Source organism: Alosa sapidissima, chromosome 14 (assembly GCF_018492685.1).
Source record: "Alosa sapidissima isolate fAloSap1 chromosome 14, fAloSap1.pri, whole genome shotgun sequence".
Taxonomy (NCBI): domain Eukaryota; kingdom Metazoa; phylum Chordata; class Actinopteri; order Clupeiformes; family Clupeidae; genus Alosa; species Alosa sapidissima.
The window spans coordinates 50,067-60,121 of record NC_055970.1 but is presented as its reverse complement, the minus strand read 5'-3'; the positions used below and the strand labels follow the sequence as shown (position 1 = coordinate 60,121).

Here is a 10,055-nt window from a genome sequence, read left to right as displayed (position 1 = left end):
ATCAGGATGTTTCCATAGTGTAGTGGTTATCATGTTCGCCTCACACGCGAAAGGTCCCCAGTTCGAAACTGGGTGGAAACAAATTCTTATTTGGAGGGATCTTTCATTGATCTGAAGTACTTTATCTCAAGATGTCTTTTACTAGAATTTGACTTGCCAAAAGTCATGGAGGTGACTCCTTCCTTCAGGATGTTTCCATAGTGTAGTGGTTATCACGTTCGCCTAACACGCGAAAGGTCCCCAGTTCGAAACTGGTTGGAAACAAATTCTTATTTGGAAGGATCTTACATTGATCTGAAGTACTCCATCTCAAAATGTCTTCTACTAGAATTTGACTTGGCAAAAGTTATGGAGGTGACTTCTTTCATCAGGATGTTTCCATAGTGTAGTGGTTATCACGTTCGCCTCACACGCGAAAGGTCCCCAGTTCGAAACTGGGTGGAAACAAATTCTTATTTGGAGGGATCTTTCATTGATCTGAAGTACTTTATCTCAAGATGTCTTTTACTAGAATTTGACTTGCCAAAAGTCATGGAGGTGACTTCTTCCTTCAGGATGTTTCCATAGTGTAGTGGTTATCACGTTCGCCTAACACGCGAAAGGTCCCCAGTTCGAAACTGGGTGGAAACAGCTTCTTATTTGGAAGGATCTTGCATTGAGCTTTATATTTCTATCTTATGATGTCTTCAACTAGAGTTTGACTTGTGAAAAGTAATCGAGGTGACCTTTTTGTCAGGATGTTTCCATAGTGTAGTGGTTATCACGTTCGCTTTACACGCGAAAGGTCCCCAGTTCGAAACTGGGTGGAAACAAATTCTTATGGGGGCGACTGTTAGTTTCCTTGGCCAAAGTAAAGCTTCACTCTACTAATGAAGTATTCTTTAATTGAACTTCCTGTGTTACCATGTCAAACAGAAAGCTTTCCACGAGTTTCCATAGTGTAGTGGTTATCATGTTCGCCTCACACGCGAAAGGTCCCCAGTTCGAAACTGGGTGGAAACAAATTCTTATTTGGAGGGATCTTTCATTGATCTGAAGTACTTTATCTCAAGATGTCTTTTACTAGAATTTGACTTGCCAAAAGTCATGGAGGTGACTCCTTCCTTCAGGATGTTTCCATAGTGTAGTGGTTATCACGTTCGCCTAACACGCGAAAGGTCCCCAGTTCGAAACTGGTTGGAAACAAATTCTTATTTGGAAGGATCTTACATTGATCTGAAGTACTCCATCTCAAAATGTCTTCTACTAGAATTTGACTTGGCAAAAGTTATGGAGGTGACTTCTTTCATCAGGATGTTTCCATAGTGTAGTGGTTATCACGTTCGCCTCACACGCGAAAGGTCCCCAGTTCGAAACTGGGTGGAAACAAATTCTTATTTGGAGGGATCTTTCATTGATCTGAAGTACTTTATCTCAAGATGTCTTTTACCAGAATTTGACTTGCCAAAAGTCATGGAGGTGACTTCTTCCTTCAGGATGTTTCCATAGTGTAGTGGTTATCACGTTCGCCTAACACGCGAAAGGTCCCTAGTTCGAAACTGGGTGGAAACAGCTTCTTATTTGGAAGGATCTTGCATTGAGCTTTATATTTCTATCTTATGATGTCTTCAACTAGAGTTTGACTTGTGAAAAGTAATCGAGGTGACCTTTTTGTCAGGATGTTTCCATAGTGTAGTGGTTATCACGTTCGCTTTACACGCGAAAGGTCCCCAGTTCGAAACTGGGTGGAAACAAATTCTTATGGGGGCGACTGTTAGTTTCCTTGGCCAAAGTAAAGCTTCACTCTACTAATGAAGTATTCTTTAATTGAACTTCCTGTGTTACCATGTCAAACAGAAAGCTTTCCACGAGTTTCCATAGTGTAGTGGTTATCACGTTCGCCTCACACGCGAAAGGTCCCCAGTTCGAAACTGGGTGGAAACAAATTCTTATTTGGAAGGATCTTGCATTTATCTGAAGTACTCCATCTCAAAATGTCTTCTACTAGAATTTGACTTGCCAAAAGTCATGGAGGTGACTTCTTCCTTCAGGATGTTTCCATAGTGTAGTGGTTATCACGTTCGCCTAACACGCGAAAGGTCCCCAGTTCGAAACTGGGTGGAAACAAATTCTTATTTGGAAGGATCTTACATTGATCTGAAGTACTCCATCTCAAAATGTCTTCTACTAGAATTTGACTTGGCAAAAGTTATGGAGGTGACTTCTTTCATCAGGATGTTTCCATAGTGTAGTGGTTATCACGTTCGCCTCACACGCGAAAGGTCCCCTGTTCGAAACTGGGTGGAAACAAATTCTTATTTGGAGGGATCTTTCATTGATCTGAAGTACTTTGTCTCAAGATGTCTTTTACTAGAATTTGACTTGCCAAAAGTCATGGAGGTGACATCTTCCTTCAGGATGTTTCCATAGTGTAGTGGTTATCACGTTCGCCTAACACGCGAAAGGTCCCTAGTTCGAAACTGGGTGGAAACAGCTTCTTATTTGGAAGGATCTTGCATTGAGCTTTATATTTCTATCTTATGATGTCTTCAACTACAGTTTGACTTGTGAAAAGTCATCGAGGTGACCTTTTTGTCAGGATGTTTCCATAGTGTAGTGGTTATCACGTTCGCTTTACACGCGAAAGGTCACCAGTTCGAAACTGGGTGGAAACAAATTCTTATGGGGGCGACTGTTAGTTTCCTTGGCCAAAGTAAAGCTTCACTCTACTAATGAAGTATTCTTTAATTGAACTTCCTGTGTTACCATGTCAAACAGAAAACTTTCCACGAGTTTCCATAGTGTAGTGGTTATCACGTTCGCCTCACACGCGAAAGGTCCCCAGTTCGAAACTGGGTGGAAACAAATTCTTATTTGGAAGGATCTTGCATTTATCTGAAGTACTCCATCTCAAAATGTCTTCTACTAGAATTTGACTTGGTAAAAGTTATGGAGGTGACTAATTTCATCAGGATGTTTCCATAGGGTAGTGGTTATCACGTTCGCCTCACACGCGAAAGGTCCTCAGTTTGAAACTGGGTGGAAACAAATTCTTATTTGGAAGGATCTTGCATTTATCTGAAGTACTTTATCTCTAGATGTCTTCTACTAGAATTTTACTTGCCAAAAATCATGGAGGTGACTTTTTCCTTCAGGATGTTTCTATAGTGTAGTGGTTATCACGTTCGCCTAACACGCGAAAGGTCCCCAGTTCGAAACTGGGTGGAAACAAATTCTTATTTGGAAGGATCTTGCATTTATCTGAAGTACTCCATCTCAAAATGTCTTCTACTAGAATTTGACTTGCCAAAAGTCATGGAGGTGACTTCTTCCTTCAGGATGTTTCCATAGTGTAGTGGTTATCACGTTCGCCTAACACGCGAAAGGTCCCCAGTTCGAAACTGGGTGGAAACAAATTCTTATTTGGAAGGATCTTACATTGATCTGAAGTACTCCATCTCAAAATGTCTTCTACTAGAATTTGACTTGGCAAAAGTTATGGAGGTGACTTCTTTCATCAGGATGTTTCCATAGTGTAGTGGTTATCACGTTCGCCTCACACGCGAAAGGTCCCCTGTTCGAAACTGGGTGGAAACAAATTCTTATTTGGAGGGATCTTTCATTGATCTGAAGTACTTTGTCTCAAGATGTCTTTTACTAGAATTTGACTTGCCAAAAGTCATGGAGGTGACATCTTCCTTCAGGATGTTTCCATAGTGTAGTGGTTATCACGTTCGCCTAACACGCGAAAGGTCCCTAGTTCGAAACTGGGTGGAAACAGCTTCTTATTTGGAAGGATCTTGCATTGAGCTTTATATTTCTATCTTATGATGTCTTCAACTACAGTTTGACTTGTGAAAAGTCATCGAGGTGACCTTTTTGTCAGGATGTTTCCATAGTGTAGTGGTTATCACGTTCGCTTTACACGCGAAAGGTCACCAGTTCGAAACTGGGTGGAAACAAATTCTTATGGGGGCGACTGTTAGTTTCCTTGGCCAAAGTAAAGCTTCACTCTACTAATGAAGTATTCTTTAATTGAACTTCCTGTGTTACCATGTCAAACAGAAAACTTTCCACGAGTTTCCATAGTGTAGTGGTTATCACGTTCGCCTCACACGCGAAAGGTCCCCAGTTCGAAACTGGGTGGAAACAAATTCTTATTTGGAAGGATCTTGCATTTATCTGAAGTACTCCATCTCAAAATGTCTTCTACTAGAATTTGACTTGGTAAAAGTTATGGAGGTGACTAATTTCATCAGGATGTTTCCATAGGGTAGTGGTTATCACGTTCGCCTCACACGCGAAAGGTCCTCAGTTTGAAACTGGGTGGAAACAAATTCTTATTTGGAAGGATCTTGCATTTATCTGAAGTACTTTATCTCTAGATGTCTTCTACTAGAATTTTACTTGCCAAAAATCATGGAGGTGACTTTTTCCTTCAGGATGTTTCTATAGTGTAGTGGTTATCACGTTCGCCTAACACGCGAAAGGTCCCCAGTTCGAAACTGGGTGGAAACAGCTTCTTATTTGGAAGGATCTTGCATTGAGCTTTATATTTCTATCTTATGATGTCTTCAACTAGAGATTGACTTGTGAAAAGTAATCGAGGTTACCTTTTTGTCAGGATGTTTCCATAGTGTAGTGGTTATCACGTTCGCTTTACACGCGAAAGGTCCCCAGTTCGAAACTGGGTGGAAACAAATTCTTATGGGGGCGACTGTTAGTTTCCTTGGCCAAAGTAAAGCTTCACTCTACTAATGAAGTATTCTTTAATTGAACTTCCTGTGTTACCATGTCAAACAGAAAACTTTCCACGAGTTTCCATAGTGTAGTGGTTATCACGTTCGCCTCACACGCGAAAGGTCCCCAGTTCGAAACTGGGTGGAAACAAATTCTTATTTGGAAGGATCTTGCATTTATCTGAAGTACTCCATCTCAAAATGTCTTCTACTAGAATTTGACTTGCCAAAAGTCATGGAGGTGACTTCTTCCTTCAGGATGTTTCCATAGTGTAGTGGTTATCACGTTCGCCTAACACGCGAAAGGTCCCCAGTTCGAAACTGGGTGGAAACAAATTCTTATTTGGAAGGATCTTACATTGATCTGAAGTACTCCATCTCAAAATGTCTTCTACTAGAATTTGACTTGGCAAAAGTTATGGAGGTGACTTCTTTCATCAGGATGTTTCCATAGTGTAGTGGTTATCACGTTCGCCTCACACGCGAAAGGTCCCCAGTTCGAAACTGGGTGGAAACAAATTCTTATTTGGAGGGATCTTTCATTGATCTGAAGTACTTTATCTCAAGATGTCTTCTACTAGAATTTGACTTGCCAAAAGTCATGGAGGTGACTTCTTCCTTCAGGATGTTTCCATAGTGTAGTGGTTATCACGTTCGCCTCACACGCGAAAGGTCCCCAGTTCGACACTGGGTGGAAACAAATTCTTATTTGGAAGGATCTTGCATTTATCTGAAGTACTCCATCTCAAAATGTCTTCTACTAGAATTTGACTTGCCAAAAGTTATGGAGGTGACTTCTTTCATCAGGATGTTTCCATAGTGTAGTGGTTATCACGTTCGCCTCACACGCGAAAGGTCCCCAGTTCGAAACTGGGTGGAACAAATTCTTATTTGGAGGGATCTTTCATTGATCTGAAGTACTTTATCTCAAGATGTCTTCTACTAGAATTTGACTTGCCAAAAGTCATGGAGGTGATTTCTTCCTTCAGGATGTTTCCATAGTGTAGTGGTTATCACGTTCGCCTAACACGCGAAAGGTCCCCAGTTCGAAACTGGGTGGAAACAGCTTCTTATTTGGAAGGATCTTGCATTTATCTGAAGTACTCCATCTCAAAATGTCTTCTACTAGAATTTGACTTGGTAAAAGTTATGGAGGTGACTACTTTCATCAGGATGTTTCCATAGTGTAGTGGTTATCACGTTCGCCTCACACGCGAAAGGTCCTCAGTTCGAAACTGGGTGGAAACAAATTCTTATTTGGAGGGATCTTTCATTGATCTGAAGTACTTTATCTCAAGATGTCTTCTACTAGATTTTGACTTGCCAAAAGTCATGGAGGTGACTTCTTCCTTCAAGATGTTTCCATAGTGTAGTGGTTATCACGTTCGCCTAACACGCGAAAGGTCCCCAGTTCGAAACTGGGTGGAAACAGCTTCTTATTTGGAAGGATCTTGCATTGAGGTTTATATTTCTATCTTATGATGTCTTCAACTAGATTTTGACTTATGAAAAGTAATCGAGGTGACCTTTTTGTCAGGATGTTTCCATAGTGTAGTGGTTATCACGTTCGCTTTACACGCGAAAGGTCCCCAGTTCGAAACTGGGTGGAAACAAATTCTTATGGGGGCGACTGTTAGTTTCCTTGGCCAAAGTAAAGCTTCACTCTACTAATTAAGTATTCTTTAATTGAACTTCCTGTGTTACCATGTCAAACAGAAAACTTTCCACGAGTTTCCATAGTGTAGTGGTTATCACGTTCGCCTCACACGCGAAAGGTCCCCAGTTCGAAACTGGGTGGAAACAAATTCTTATTTGGAAGGATCTTGCATTTATCTGAAGAACTCCATCTCAAAATGTCTTCTACTAGAATTTGACTTGCCAAAAGTCATGGAGGTGACTTCTTCCTTCAGGATGTTTCCATAGTGTAGTGGTTATCACGTTCGCCTCACACGCGAAAGGTCCCCAGTTCGAAACTGGGTGGAAACAAATTCTTATTTGGAAGGATCTTACATTGATCTGAAGAACTCCATCTCAAAATGTCTTCTACTAGAATTTGACTTGGCAAAAGTTATGGAGGTGACTTCTTTCATCAGGATGTTTCCATAGTGTAGTGGTTATCATGTTCGCCTCACACGCGAAAGGTCCCCAGTTCGAAACTGGGTGGAAACAAATTCTTATTTGGAGGGATCTTTCATTGATCTGAAGTACTCCATCTCAAAATGTCTTCTACTAGAATTTGACTTGGCAAAAGTTATGGAGGTGACTTCTTTCATCAGGATGTTTCCATAGTGTAGTGGTTATCAAGTTCGCCTCACACGCGAAAGGTCCCCAGTTCGAAACTGGGTGGAAACAAATTCTTATTTGGAGGGATCTTTCATTGATCTGAAGTACTTTATCTCAAGATGTCTTTTACTAGAATTTGACTTGCCAAAAGTCATGGAGGTGACTTCTTCCTTCAGGATGTTTCCATAGTGTAGTGGTTATCACGTTCGCCTAACACGCGAAAGGTCCCCAGTTCGAAACTGGGTGGAAACAGCTTCTTATTTGGAAGGATCTTGCATTGAGCTTTATATTTCTATCTTATGATGTCTTCAACTAGAGTTTGACTTGTGAAAAGTAATCGAGGTGACCTTTTTGTCAGGATGTTTCCATAGTGTAGTGGTTATCACGTTCGCTTTACACGCGAAAGGTCCCCAGTTTGAAACTGGGTGGAAACAAATTCTTATGGGGGCGACTGTTAGTTTCCTTGGCCAAAGTAAAGCTTCACTCTACTAATGAAGTATTCTTTAATTGAACTTCCTGTGTTACCATGTCAAACAGAAAACTTTCCACGAGTTTCCATAGTGTAGTGGTTATCACGTTCGCCTCACACGCGAAAGGTCCCCAGTTCGAAACTGGGTGGAAACAAATTCTTATTTGGAAGGATCTTGCATTTATCTGAAGTACTCCATCTCAAAATGTCTTCTACTAGAATTTGACATGGCAAAAGTTATGGAGGTGACTTCTTCCTTCAGGATGTTTCCCTAGTGTAGTGGTTATCACGTTCGCCTAACACGCGAAAGGTCCCCAGTTCGAAACTGGGTGGAAACAGCTTCTTATTTGGAAGGATCTTGCATTTATCTGAAGTACTCCATCTCAAAATGTCTTCTACTAGAATTTGACTTGGTAAAAGTTATGGAGGTGACTACTTTCATCAGGATGTTTCCATAGTGTAGTGGTTATCACGTTCGCCTCACACGCGAAAGGTCCTCAGTTCGAAACTGGGTGGAAACAAATTCTTATTTGGAGGGATCTTTCATTGATCTGAAGTACTTTATCTCAAGATGTCTTCTACTAGATTTTGACTTGCCAAAAGTCATGGAGGTGACTTCTTCCTTCAAGATGTTTCCATAGTGTAGTGGTTATCACGTTCGCCTAACACACGAAAGGTCCCCAGTTCGAAACTGGGTGGAAACAGCTTCTTATTTGGAAGGATCTTGCATTGAGGTTTATATTTCTAGCTTATGATGTCTTCAACAAGATTTTGACTTGTGAAAAGTAATCGAGGTGACCTTTTTGTCAGGATGTTTCCATAGTGTAGTGGTTATCACGTTCGCTTTACACGCGAAAGGTCCCCAGTTCGAAACTGGGTGGAAACAGCTTCTTATTTGGAAGGATCTTGCATTTATCTGAAGTACTCCATCTCAAAATGTCTTCTACTAGAATTTGACTTGGTAAAAGTTATGGAGGTGACTACTTTCATCAGGATGTTTCCATAGTGTAGTGGTTATCACGTTCGCCTCACACGCGAAAGGTCCTCAGTTCGAAACTGGGTGGAAACAAATTCTTATTTGGAGGGATCTTTCATTGATCTGAAGTACTTTATCTCAAGATGTCTTCTACTAGATTTTGACTTGCCAAAAGTCATGGAGGTGACTTCTTCCTTCAAGATGTTTCCATAGTGTAGTGGTTATCACGTTCGCCTAACACGCGAAAGGTCCCTATTTCGAAACTGGGTGGAAACAGCTTCTTATTTGGAAGGATCTTGCATTGAGGTTTATATTTCTATCTTATGATGTCTTCAACTAGATTTTGACTTGTGAAAAGTAATCGAGGTGACCTTTTTGTCAGGATGTTTCCATAGTGTAGTGGTTATCACGTTCGCTTTACACGCGAAAGGTCCCCAGTTCGAAACTGGGTGGAAACAGCTTCTTATTTGGAAGGATCTTGCATTTATCTGAAGTACTCCATCTCAAAATGTCTTCTACTAGAATTTGACTTGGTAAAAGTTATGGAGGTGACTACTTTCATCAGGATGTTTCCATAGTGTAGTGGTTATCACGTTCGCCTCACACGCGAAAGGTCCTCAGTTCGAAACTGGGTGGAAACAAATTCTTATTTGGAGGGATCTTTCATTGATCTGAAGTACTTTATCTCAAGATGTCTTCTACTAGATTTTGACTTGCCAAAAGTCATGGAGGTGACTTCTTCCTTCAAGATGTTTCCATAGTGTAGTGGTTATCACGTTCGCCTAACACGCGAAAGGTCCCCAGTTCGAAACTGGGTGGAAACAGCTTCTTATTTGGAAGGATCTTGCATTGAGCTTTATATTTCTATCTTATGATGTCTTCAACTAGAGATTGACTTGTGAAAAGTAATCGAGGTGACCTTTTTGTCAGGATGTTTCCATAGTGTAGTGGTTATCACGTTCGCTTTACACGCGAAAGGTCCCCAGTTCGAAACTGGTTGGAAACAAATTCCTATTGGGGCGACTGTTTGTTTCCTTGGCCAAAGTACAGCTTCACTCTACTAATAAAGTATTCTTTAATTGAACTTCCTGTGTTACCATGTCAAACAGAAAACTTTCCATGAGTTTCCATAGTGTAGTGTTTATCACGTTCGCCTCACACGCGAAAGGTCCCCAGTTCGAAACTGGGTGGAAACAAATTCTTATTTGGAGGGATCTTTCATTGATCTGAAGTACTTTATCTCAAGATGTCTTTTACTAGAATTTGACTTGCCAAAAGTCATGGAGGTGACTTCTTCCTTCAGGATGTTTCCATAGTGTAGTGGTTATCATGTTCGCCTAACACGCGAAAGGTCCCCAGTTCGAAACTGGGTGGAAACAGCTTCTTATTTGGAAGGATCTTGCATTGAGCTTTATATTTCTATCTTATGATGTCTTCAACTAGAGTTTGACTTGTGAAAAGTAATCGAGGTGATCTTTTTGTCAGGATGTTTCCATAGTGTAGTGGTTATCACGTTCGCTTTACACGCGAAAGGTCCCCAGTTCGAAACTGGGTGGAAACAAATTCTTATGGGGGCGACTGTTAGTTTCCTTGGCCAAAGTAAAGCTTC

General features: G+C 40.9%; 55 non-coding genes across 55 annotated transcripts; all 55 read left to right on the top strand.

Annotated features, from left to right (window-relative positions):
* Nucleotides 1-8: 8 nt before the first annotated feature.
* On the top strand, nt 9-81 carry trnav-cac. Its single transcript has one exon. It is a non-coding gene; the product is annotated as a tRNA-Val (tRNA).
* Nucleotides 82-191: 110 nt separating this feature from the next.
* Nucleotides 192-264, top strand: trnav-aac. The gene has a single exon. It is a non-coding gene; the product is annotated as a tRNA-Val (tRNA).
* A 110-nt stretch (nt 265-374) lies between these two features.
* Nucleotides 375-447, top strand: trnav-cac. Its single transcript has one exon. It is a non-coding gene; the product is annotated as a tRNA-Val (tRNA).
* Nucleotides 448-557: 110 nt separating this feature from the next.
* Nucleotides 558-630, top strand: trnav-aac. The gene has a single exon. It is a non-coding gene; the product is annotated as a tRNA-Val (tRNA).
* Nucleotides 631-739: 109 nt separating this feature from the next.
* Nucleotides 740-812, top strand: trnav-uac. The gene has a single exon. It is a non-coding gene; the product is annotated as a tRNA-Val (tRNA).
* A 117-nt stretch (nt 813-929) lies between these two features.
* On the top strand, nt 930-1,002 carry trnav-cac. Its single transcript has one exon. It is a non-coding gene; the product is annotated as a tRNA-Val (tRNA).
* A 110-nt stretch (nt 1,003-1,112) lies between these two features.
* On the top strand, nt 1,113-1,185 carry trnav-aac. The gene has a single exon. It is a non-coding gene; the product is annotated as a tRNA-Val (tRNA).
* Nucleotides 1,186-1,295: 110 nt separating this feature from the next.
* trnav-cac lies at nt 1,296-1,368 on the top strand. The gene has a single exon. It is a non-coding gene; the product is annotated as a tRNA-Val (tRNA).
* Nucleotides 1,369-1,478: 110 nt separating this feature from the next.
* Nucleotides 1,479-1,551, top strand: trnav-aac. Its single transcript has one exon. It is a non-coding gene; the product is annotated as a tRNA-Val (tRNA).
* Nucleotides 1,552-1,660: 109 nt separating this feature from the next.
* Nucleotides 1,661-1,733, top strand: trnav-uac. The gene has a single exon. It is a non-coding gene; the product is annotated as a tRNA-Val (tRNA).
* A 117-nt stretch (nt 1,734-1,850) lies between these two features.
* Nucleotides 1,851-1,923, top strand: trnav-cac. Its single transcript has one exon. It is a non-coding gene; the product is annotated as a tRNA-Val (tRNA).
* A 110-nt stretch (nt 1,924-2,033) lies between these two features.
* Nucleotides 2,034-2,106, top strand: trnav-aac. The gene has a single exon. It is a non-coding gene; the product is annotated as a tRNA-Val (tRNA).
* Nucleotides 2,107-2,216: 110 nt separating this feature from the next.
* Nucleotides 2,217-2,289, top strand: trnav-cac. Its single transcript has one exon. It is a non-coding gene; the product is annotated as a tRNA-Val (tRNA).
* Nucleotides 2,290-2,399: 110 nt separating this feature from the next.
* trnav-aac lies at nt 2,400-2,472 on the top strand. Its single transcript has one exon. It is a non-coding gene; the product is annotated as a tRNA-Val (tRNA).
* A 109-nt stretch (nt 2,473-2,581) lies between these two features.
* On the top strand, nt 2,582-2,654 carry trnav-uac. The gene has a single exon. It is a non-coding gene; the product is annotated as a tRNA-Val (tRNA).
* Nucleotides 2,655-2,771: 117 nt separating this feature from the next.
* trnav-cac lies at nt 2,772-2,844 on the top strand. Its single transcript has one exon. It is a non-coding gene; the product is annotated as a tRNA-Val (tRNA).
* Nucleotides 2,845-2,954: 110 nt separating this feature from the next.
* Nucleotides 2,955-3,027, top strand: trnav-cac. The gene has a single exon. It is a non-coding gene; the product is annotated as a tRNA-Val (tRNA).
* Nucleotides 3,028-3,137: 110 nt separating this feature from the next.
* trnav-aac lies at nt 3,138-3,210 on the top strand. The gene has a single exon. It is a non-coding gene; the product is annotated as a tRNA-Val (tRNA).
* A 110-nt stretch (nt 3,211-3,320) lies between these two features.
* Nucleotides 3,321-3,393, top strand: trnav-aac. Its single transcript has one exon. It is a non-coding gene; the product is annotated as a tRNA-Val (tRNA).
* Nucleotides 3,394-3,503: 110 nt separating this feature from the next.
* Nucleotides 3,504-3,576, top strand: trnav-cac. Its single transcript has one exon. It is a non-coding gene; the product is annotated as a tRNA-Val (tRNA).
* Nucleotides 3,577-3,686: 110 nt separating this feature from the next.
* trnav-aac lies at nt 3,687-3,759 on the top strand. The gene has a single exon. It is a non-coding gene; the product is annotated as a tRNA-Val (tRNA).
* A 109-nt stretch (nt 3,760-3,868) lies between these two features.
* Nucleotides 3,869-3,941, top strand: trnav-uac. The gene has a single exon. It is a non-coding gene; the product is annotated as a tRNA-Val (tRNA).
* Nucleotides 3,942-4,058: 117 nt separating this feature from the next.
* trnav-cac lies at nt 4,059-4,131 on the top strand. Its single transcript has one exon. It is a non-coding gene; the product is annotated as a tRNA-Val (tRNA).
* Nucleotides 4,132-4,241: 110 nt separating this feature from the next.
* trnav-cac lies at nt 4,242-4,314 on the top strand. The gene has a single exon. It is a non-coding gene; the product is annotated as a tRNA-Val (tRNA).
* Nucleotides 4,315-4,424: 110 nt separating this feature from the next.
* trnav-aac lies at nt 4,425-4,497 on the top strand. Its single transcript has one exon. It is a non-coding gene; the product is annotated as a tRNA-Val (tRNA).
* A 109-nt stretch (nt 4,498-4,606) lies between these two features.
* trnav-uac lies at nt 4,607-4,679 on the top strand. Its single transcript has one exon. It is a non-coding gene; the product is annotated as a tRNA-Val (tRNA).
* A 117-nt stretch (nt 4,680-4,796) lies between these two features.
* On the top strand, nt 4,797-4,869 carry trnav-cac. The gene has a single exon. It is a non-coding gene; the product is annotated as a tRNA-Val (tRNA).
* Nucleotides 4,870-4,979: 110 nt separating this feature from the next.
* Nucleotides 4,980-5,052, top strand: trnav-aac. The gene has a single exon. It is a non-coding gene; the product is annotated as a tRNA-Val (tRNA).
* A 110-nt stretch (nt 5,053-5,162) lies between these two features.
* Nucleotides 5,163-5,235, top strand: trnav-cac. Its single transcript has one exon. It is a non-coding gene; the product is annotated as a tRNA-Val (tRNA).
* Nucleotides 5,236-5,345: 110 nt separating this feature from the next.
* On the top strand, nt 5,346-5,418 carry trnav-cac. Its single transcript has one exon. It is a non-coding gene; the product is annotated as a tRNA-Val (tRNA).
* Nucleotides 5,419-5,527: 109 nt separating this feature from the next.
* On the top strand, nt 5,528-5,601 carry trnav-cac. The gene has a single exon. It is a non-coding gene; the product is annotated as a tRNA-Val (tRNA).
* A 109-nt stretch (nt 5,602-5,710) lies between these two features.
* Nucleotides 5,711-5,783, top strand: trnav-aac. The gene has a single exon. It is a non-coding gene; the product is annotated as a tRNA-Val (tRNA).
* A 110-nt stretch (nt 5,784-5,893) lies between these two features.
* trnav-cac lies at nt 5,894-5,966 on the top strand. Its single transcript has one exon. It is a non-coding gene; the product is annotated as a tRNA-Val (tRNA).
* Nucleotides 5,967-6,076: 110 nt separating this feature from the next.
* trnav-aac lies at nt 6,077-6,149 on the top strand. Its single transcript has one exon. It is a non-coding gene; the product is annotated as a tRNA-Val (tRNA).
* A 109-nt stretch (nt 6,150-6,258) lies between these two features.
* Nucleotides 6,259-6,331, top strand: trnav-uac. Its single transcript has one exon. It is a non-coding gene; the product is annotated as a tRNA-Val (tRNA).
* Nucleotides 6,332-6,448: 117 nt separating this feature from the next.
* On the top strand, nt 6,449-6,521 carry trnav-cac. The gene has a single exon. It is a non-coding gene; the product is annotated as a tRNA-Val (tRNA).
* Nucleotides 6,522-6,631: 110 nt separating this feature from the next.
* trnav-cac lies at nt 6,632-6,704 on the top strand. Its single transcript has one exon. It is a non-coding gene; the product is annotated as a tRNA-Val (tRNA).
* A 110-nt stretch (nt 6,705-6,814) lies between these two features.
* Nucleotides 6,815-6,887, top strand: trnav-cac. The gene has a single exon. It is a non-coding gene; the product is annotated as a tRNA-Val (tRNA).
* Nucleotides 6,888-6,997: 110 nt separating this feature from the next.
* trnav-cac lies at nt 6,998-7,070 on the top strand. The gene has a single exon. It is a non-coding gene; the product is annotated as a tRNA-Val (tRNA).
* Nucleotides 7,071-7,180: 110 nt separating this feature from the next.
* On the top strand, nt 7,181-7,253 carry trnav-aac. Its single transcript has one exon. It is a non-coding gene; the product is annotated as a tRNA-Val (tRNA).
* A 109-nt stretch (nt 7,254-7,362) lies between these two features.
* Nucleotides 7,363-7,435, top strand: trnav-uac. The gene has a single exon. It is a non-coding gene; the product is annotated as a tRNA-Val (tRNA).
* Nucleotides 7,436-7,552: 117 nt separating this feature from the next.
* On the top strand, nt 7,553-7,625 carry trnav-cac. Its single transcript has one exon. It is a non-coding gene; the product is annotated as a tRNA-Val (tRNA).
* Nucleotides 7,626-7,735: 110 nt separating this feature from the next.
* On the top strand, nt 7,736-7,808 carry trnav-aac. The gene has a single exon. It is a non-coding gene; the product is annotated as a tRNA-Val (tRNA).
* A 110-nt stretch (nt 7,809-7,918) lies between these two features.
* trnav-cac lies at nt 7,919-7,991 on the top strand. Its single transcript has one exon. It is a non-coding gene; the product is annotated as a tRNA-Val (tRNA).
* A 110-nt stretch (nt 7,992-8,101) lies between these two features.
* trnav-aac lies at nt 8,102-8,174 on the top strand. Its single transcript has one exon. It is a non-coding gene; the product is annotated as a tRNA-Val (tRNA).
* Nucleotides 8,175-8,283: 109 nt separating this feature from the next.
* trnav-uac lies at nt 8,284-8,356 on the top strand. The gene has a single exon. It is a non-coding gene; the product is annotated as a tRNA-Val (tRNA).
* Nucleotides 8,357-8,466: 110 nt separating this feature from the next.
* trnav-cac lies at nt 8,467-8,539 on the top strand. The gene has a single exon. It is a non-coding gene; the product is annotated as a tRNA-Val (tRNA).
* Nucleotides 8,540-8,649: 110 nt separating this feature from the next.
* On the top strand, nt 8,650-8,722 carry trnav-aac. Its single transcript has one exon. It is a non-coding gene; the product is annotated as a tRNA-Val (tRNA).
* A 109-nt stretch (nt 8,723-8,831) lies between these two features.
* On the top strand, nt 8,832-8,904 carry trnav-uac. The gene has a single exon. It is a non-coding gene; the product is annotated as a tRNA-Val (tRNA).
* A 110-nt stretch (nt 8,905-9,014) lies between these two features.
* trnav-cac lies at nt 9,015-9,087 on the top strand. Its single transcript has one exon. It is a non-coding gene; the product is annotated as a tRNA-Val (tRNA).
* Nucleotides 9,088-9,197: 110 nt separating this feature from the next.
* trnav-aac lies at nt 9,198-9,270 on the top strand. The gene has a single exon. It is a non-coding gene; the product is annotated as a tRNA-Val (tRNA).
* Nucleotides 9,271-9,379: 109 nt separating this feature from the next.
* Nucleotides 9,380-9,452, top strand: trnav-uac. The gene has a single exon. It is a non-coding gene; the product is annotated as a tRNA-Val (tRNA).
* Nucleotides 9,453-9,569: 117 nt separating this feature from the next.
* trnav-cac lies at nt 9,570-9,642 on the top strand. Its single transcript has one exon. It is a non-coding gene; the product is annotated as a tRNA-Val (tRNA).
* Nucleotides 9,643-9,752: 110 nt separating this feature from the next.
* Nucleotides 9,753-9,825, top strand: trnav-aac. Its single transcript has one exon. It is a non-coding gene; the product is annotated as a tRNA-Val (tRNA).
* A 109-nt stretch (nt 9,826-9,934) lies between these two features.
* Nucleotides 9,935-10,007, top strand: trnav-uac. Its single transcript has one exon. It is a non-coding gene; the product is annotated as a tRNA-Val (tRNA).
* Nucleotides 10,008-10,055: the final 48 nt, after the last annotated feature.